General features: G+C 37.0%; 1 pseudogene; it reads left to right on the forward strand.

Moving 5' to 3' along the window:
* The first annotated feature begins 1,708 nt into the window (after positions 1 to 1,708).
* On the forward strand, positions 1,709 to 7,006 carry LOC101589768 (annotated as a pseudogene).
* Positions 7,007 to 7,248: the final 242 nt, after the last annotated feature.

Consider the following 7,248-nt stretch of genomic DNA (forward strand, 5'->3'; position numbering starts at 1 on the left):
GTATTATTTGTTGAAACTGTACTTTCAATTTGATTTGAAACTGTCTCATTGCTATATGTTTATCAATAAAACTTTGAAAAGAAAAAAAAAGACTAATAAGCATGAATGAGAAAGAAGGGGTGAAAACAAACGATATAAAAAAGTGGACAGAAGTAACAGCAGAAAACTTTCCAAATATGGAGAAACAATCTGATATTAAGGTAAATGAAGAATATCCAACTCCAAATAACATCAGCCTAAATAAATCACTCTCAAATGTATAATAGTCAAGATCACAGAAATTCAGCACAAGAACGGTACACTTAAAGCTCCTAGAGAAAAGAAGTAGATCGCATTTAAAGTAAAACCCAATAAGATAATGGCAGATTCCCCCTCACAAACCATCAAGACAAGAAGAGCTTGCAGCAGAGTACTATATGTCTTGCAGGAAAACATGTTCAAACCCGGAGTGATATACGCTGAAAAACTGTCTTTCCAGTTCAGTGAAGAAGTGAAATGCTTCCATGACAAAGAGCAACTAAAGAATTTCATGATGACAAAGCCAATCCCTACCCAGAATACCAAAAGACATACTAGAAAGGGACCAAAATGACCACAATTCCACAAATGAGAATGGAAAGAACACACCCAATTGGCCAAATAATTGAACACAGGAGGAAAAGTGGCTTGCGATAGCAGATGAATAACATGTCAACCATAAGGCAATGCATGTAAATTATAACCATCAATGTAAATGGACTCAATCCGCTAATTAAAAGAAGAAGATTGACATTGTGGGTTAAGAAGCAACATCCAATGATATGCAGTATATCATAAAGACACTTAATTTATGAGGAAATTCATAGGATGAAAGTTAAAGGATGGAAAAAAATACTACATGCCTCTGATCCTCAGAAAAAAGCAGGGGTAGCAATGCTGTTTTCAGACAGTCTGATCTCTAAAGCAATAAAGATCATACTTAATAAAGAAGGTCACCATATACTGATTAGGGGAAAAATTCAAGAGAAAGAGGTAACAGTCATAAATGTGTACACACCAAACACAGGAATACACAACTACAGAAGACAAATCTTAATGAACATGAAAAATCTAATATCCTGTACCACAATATCATCAGGAGACATTAACACACCCCATACCCAAAACACAGGTCAAGCAGACAAAAAATTAGCAAAGAAGTAGAAAACTGAGCCAGATCTTAGAACAAATGGACTTAGTGGACATATACAGAGTGTTTTACCCAACCACATCACACATTCTTTTCAGCGGCATATTGGATATTTTCTAAAATAAATCACATACTATTGCATGAGTCATGCTTATATATATATGCAAGAAAGCAGAAATTATCTCACATATTATCTGACCACAGTGCAATGAAACTGGTAATAAATGATCAAAGAAAACACAAAGCCTCACAGATACATAAAAATTAAACAACACTGTTCTCAACAATCAATGGGCTACAGACGAAATTTAACAAGATTTTAAATAATTCAATGAAAATTCAAGCGCAACTCAACAGAATTTATGGGATACAAAGAAAGCAGTTCTTAGAGGGAACTTTATAACTGTGAACTCACACATTAGGAAAACAGAACAGGAACAAATAGATACCCTACAAGTCCGTAGCAAGGTTTGTGGAACCTTCAGTGAGGTATGGAGCCAGTATTCCACACTGAATTTCTGTGGTACCCCGCGGTCAAATATGGTGGTGGCTTTTCTCAAGGTGGTTAAGTCCCAGCAGTGAGAACACCGAAAGTGAATCCATCCTATCTTTTGAAAACACAGGCCTGTGGGAGAAAAAGAAATATTACAAACTTCCTGCAGATGAATATCATAAAAAACAAGAATTCCTCAAAACTCTTTTAAACAATGCTCTTGAAAGAAATACAGATGAATTCTAGTATAAAATGATGTTGGTAAAGCTACAGGATGGCATTCATGTTATTAAGGCCAATAAGGAAGAAATAACTCCAGAGCAGCTAAAGCGAATGAGAACTGAGGATGTTAAATACATAGAAATGAAAAGGGTTGCAGAAGCTAAGAAGATTGAAAGATTAAATCAGAGCACCATCTGCGGGATTCCCAGGGAAAGCAACAAAATAAACATTTGTTCTTTTTTTTTTGGTAACTAAAGTACTTTTTTTTCTCTATTTTTAGTGAAGGGTCTACAAATTGTTCAGGGTGTCTTTACTAGATTAGACTCACAGTGATTCTCCCGTTTACAGCCTCCCAAGTGCAGGGATTACAAGCACGCCCCACCACACCCAGTCTCAATGGCTGTCTCAGCGCCCCCTAGGGACAGGGCCAGCACAGCAGGCCCAGGGATCAAAATCCCAGCCTCTGCACCTGCTTGCAGGCACTTTAATCTGCTGAGGTATTTGGCTGGCCAAAAGTATTTTTTAGTAAATTGATGTATATCAATGTTTTAACATGATAGCCCAATGCTATATCAATGTACCAAAAGTGAAGATTCTTGGTATTGTCATAAACACTATGAATGACAGTACACTTGCATTCAACAACACAAGAAATTATCCTCAGGTCTATGAAAACTTTAACAGCTTTCACACCTTTGGAAGTGAAGTTTTATGTGTGTGTACAGGCTGAGAAATCTAAGAAAGCTTCACTACTGAGGTGCACTCTGAAGCCATGAAAGAGAAGACAATACAATGGCAGTATGGCCAACTTCCTGAATAAAACTCAACTTTTTGAGGAAATACAGCATTTATAAAATTCACAGGGTATTTTACAGGTATAGAGCCCTAAGTAGACACACAGATTAGAACCCTGAAGCAATGAGTGTGTTTCTACCCATTTTGTGATGGAAGAAGCCATGGAAACAGAGTCCTGCAGCTGTCTGTGGTGCTGACTATCCTCATACACACAGTGTTATCAAATGACTAAAACCAGGATTCCCTGCTCTGTACAAATGCTGGTGATGGGTAACTTGCACTATTGCTGTGGGTAAGAGCAATAGTAGCTAGAGCTCAGGCCGCAGGAGGAGGCACTGGAAGACGTGCCACCACTTTGTACAATCTCACAAGGCACACTTTCCAAAGTTGATGCCCCTTCTTAGGGTAAAAAGAAAAAAATGGTAACAAACAACACCAAGGAACATTAAACACAAACAGTGGAAACTTCTGATCTTCTAACAAGATTATTAACTGTTTAAACCCACCAGGAAAAATGTTTCATTTGGCTATTACAATAAAAAAGCACCTGATTCTACTGATCACATGTATTCTAATGATCATATGTCTTATATGATTTTTTTAAAGCAGAGATCAGGTTAAGAACAAGATTCTTTTCTTGGCAGGGCAAGGAAAAGCAGGTTAAGTGCTAATTAAATCCATTCGCAATTTAAACAAAAGAAGGACCTTTCTTTTTTAAATTAATTTTATTGAGAAACAAATAGCAATGAGACAGTTTCAAAACTGACTAGAAGGACCTTTCTTGAATGAGATTTTCTAAAGACACTGCTTTTTATCCTAACCCCAAGTACAGTTAGATTGCAAGAAATCTCATGTCAAGAATTTGGTTTTGGTCCTAATGGTAGCAAGGTTTATTCAAGGTAGGAAGAGAAACAGGCTCTACAGAGCAAGTTTGGGCCAAGTAAAAGTAGAAAACAAGTACAACCTATAGTGTACAGGTGGGACAAACATACAAGTGGAAAAACAGTGGCCTTTTTTTTTTCAGACCATGTCTATGTATTCCAGGCTGACCTTCAACTTAAAGGTAATCCTCCTACTTTATTGAGTCTTCCAAATGCTGAGAATATAAGCATGTGCTATCATGCCAGCTACATGTCCAGAACTTTATCTTATAATTTTTAGTGTGATAATTGGACATAGGCCAGTATTTTGAATACCCTTGAACTATTCTTAAATTCAAAATGTTGCAGATTATGGTAAATACAACAAAACCATTTTCATATTAACTTGCTGAATTGTGGATAAGCAAAGATCAGATTTTCCTGCCTATTCAAGAAGCATTTATTTAACCAAAGGCCACTCTTCTGGGCCAGCAACCCACATTTAAAACATGTTTATGCAAATGGATTAGAGAAAACTAATGCATATTACTAAAAAAACTTCTAGGCCTAATGCAACAAAACACTTCCTACTAATTTAGCTTGTATTGCTAGGACTCTTTTTTGGTGAACAACTTAGACTGCTAGAGACCTTGTACTTTGTCTTAAACCTCATTTTTAGGCCTGAGCCAAGTCAACACTTCATAAAACCATCAACTCCTTCCCTCACATTTCTTAAAGCAAGGACTCTATCCTTTAAAGAACTAAGAGTTTGTTGTAGTCCTTTTCTCTTCCAGGAAACAGAATAATCAAAAAGAATAAAATGACTTAACTTTCTTCAGTCCAATGTTTATAACTCAAAGCTTATTTTCCCTATCAATAGGGTGTGCTTAAATAGATAAAAATAAATGAAAATCAGCTTATGGAAAAATGTAGTTTAGTAAAAGGTACGTATCACTACAGGTGGTAATAACAAAGAATCCAATCTAGAAGTTTAAATAAATGAAAATAACCTTAAAACTAGTATGTAAAACTGAAGTCACTGCCTTGGAACATTTACATACTGCATCCAATATATTACTTAGTACATTCATTCTTAAGGCAGAAAATTTCAATTTAACATGTAATGACTTGGTTCTTACACCCAAAGGTCAAACTAGAAGTAGGCTTGAGCAGACAACATCCTTGATAATGAGGATTTATCTCTGATGACAAATTCATTCTTAAACTATACTAAGTACAAATAACATACACTTGAGAGAGCATATGAAGATGGATGTTAAAATACACAAATATCACTTTTCAACAAGAAGTTCAAGAGAACAGGCATTTTTTATGAGATGGAACTACTCCCATTACAAAATATACATCCTGATACTGTACATAAAAATTATGAAATATCAAAGATTACCTTGGTGGGGATGTTTCTTTAGAATCTAGTTTTCAAGGCCTAGTATAAAAGGTAATTGCAACAGTGAAAAGCAGTTGAATGTCTGCTCATACTGCAACTCAGAAGGCTACCACTTAGAATATTCCTATCCCAGTAACAAAATCTTGTGTATTGAGGAAATTATCACATACTAAGATAAAAATGAAGCCCCCACCCACATATATGCAAAAACACTTGTCACTTACATGACTATCTTCAACAAAAAGCATCTTAATTATAGAATCTTAGGCATCAAAGCCAGACTGACAAGATGACCACCCTTAGTTGGCAGATGTTCAGGATGAAACCAACTGTATCATGGGCACCTTGGGAGACGTCCTACTAAAAGTGGGAGGACTAGAGGAGGACGTGACCCAGGATCCCAAGACCTTTGGACTGTATGTGCTCCTTCTCAGTGAGCTAGTTTGATTCTCTGCATCGCATTACCCAAAACAGTAAAAAGCAAAGACAAATCTAAAAAAGAATCCTTAAGCAGGTGATGGAAACTATAAATGTGTAAATATCTTTTTTGTGTACCTATTATTTATTCCATAGCTCTGGCAACTCTCAGAAAGTATACAAAGATTACCTGCCTAATTTCTGAAGATGAGAATTTTCTGTTTTCAGGCAGCAGAAGTCCGTGCAAAATTTGTAAACAGTGATTCAAAAATACTGTAAACATAACTTAACAGAGATTGTGCAAAACAAAAGAAGCAAATCCAAATTTACAAGTGGGTAAGAAAATGAAAGGGTACCTTTATAAAAAGTTCTCCCTTCTGAACCAAGTGGGGTTTTTTGTTTTGTTTTTATTACAAATATAATCCTGAGCTGAAAAACTGGGATTTGTGCGTGAGCCATCTTTGCATAAAAAAATATGGAAAGGATGCTTACTCTATTGACTTTTCTCTAGTGATATTCAACTGCCAGAGCCAGTTCTGCAGGTGTGACTTTGAAGATATTCATATTTAGTTTGGCTTCCAGGTCTGCAGCCTGCTACAGTGCTCGCCATGGCAGCAGATGAGGCAGGTCCTCTGCTTCTTTCCTGGAGCTCTTGGCTGAATCTGAGCCACTCCTTTGGGAGACAACTCTGTAGGAAGGGTATACAGGACCTGAAATAGGCAAGTTGACTGATCCAGTCAGGAATCTCTTTCCCATAAAGTATCTCTGATAAAGCTGTGGAGGAGTGATTGCAACTATTATGCATCAAATGACAGGCATTGCCTTTTCATTATTTTTCTAAAATTTTTTTCTATGTCATTTTCTAGGAAGTCAGTTCTCCCTAAAGTGACAGCTTCTTTACATTTAAATGCTTCTCCTAGTTCAGAAGCATTTCCTGGGGATATTTCAAATATCCCAGAAAAAGGATAATGATGACGACCATAAGCAAATTCTCTACTATATACTTCAATTCCTGAATGTAAAACTCCAGTTTCAATGGATGAAGTGTATTCATTCATCCAGCACATGTCCTACACTTTGAGCACCACTAACTGGTTTGCCCCAATCTTCCCCCAGCCATGAGCTGTTCCATAAGCCACCAGTACTCCATGTGTTCAAGGCGACTCCCACCCTCACCAGAGACTCACAGTCCCCCCGACCCTTGCCCCTGAGCCAGACACTACTCCTACTGCCTCACGGATAGCCAGTTGCTTCTGGCACCACAGGAAGGAGCGAGACAAAGCCTTGTACTCTTTTTTGATACCAAAAGAGAAGTTGAACAGTTTGATATTGCTACTTATCTGCAGACATCCCCAGAACTAGTTGGCAGAGTCTTTAACAGACCCAAGATAGAGACCTTGCAGAAGGAAAAAGTGAATGGAGTTACCCATCAGGCTTGACCTAAGCAGATAGTTAAAGAAAGACAAAGCAATCTAACTGCTTGTCACAGAGGATTGAACGAGAGAAGAAATTATAAGTTTTTTCACAGAAAATTCAAACACGCGAGGAGCTTATGAATAAAACTCAGAAGGTGAAAGTGAAGAGTGAATGGCCCAGCTGTTTACAAGTTTCAGTCATCCGAAGTGCTGAAGTGTTTTAGATAAAAAATAATTCAATTTTTAGTAATCACTTCAAATTCCATTAGTTCAGATGAGATCGGGAGTATTCTTGGTGGGATGGGAATAGACCTACTAGCTCAAATGGCATGGATTTCCTATTTATAACCATGAGTTACTATTGATGTGTTTCTGTGAGCAATGTTAAAGCCCTTTCCCTATGTCATTGCTTTGGTTTGTCAAACCAGTCTTTCTTTTTATACAGTACTTACATTATTTTTGCTATGGAA

The sequence above is a fragment of the Octodon degus genome, unplaced genomic scaffold (genome assembly GCF_000260255.1).
Source record: "Octodon degus isolate 3935 unplaced genomic scaffold, OctDeg1.0 scaffold00206, whole genome shotgun sequence".
Classification (NCBI taxonomy): Eukaryota; Metazoa; Chordata; class Mammalia; order Rodentia; family Octodontidae; genus Octodon; species Octodon degus.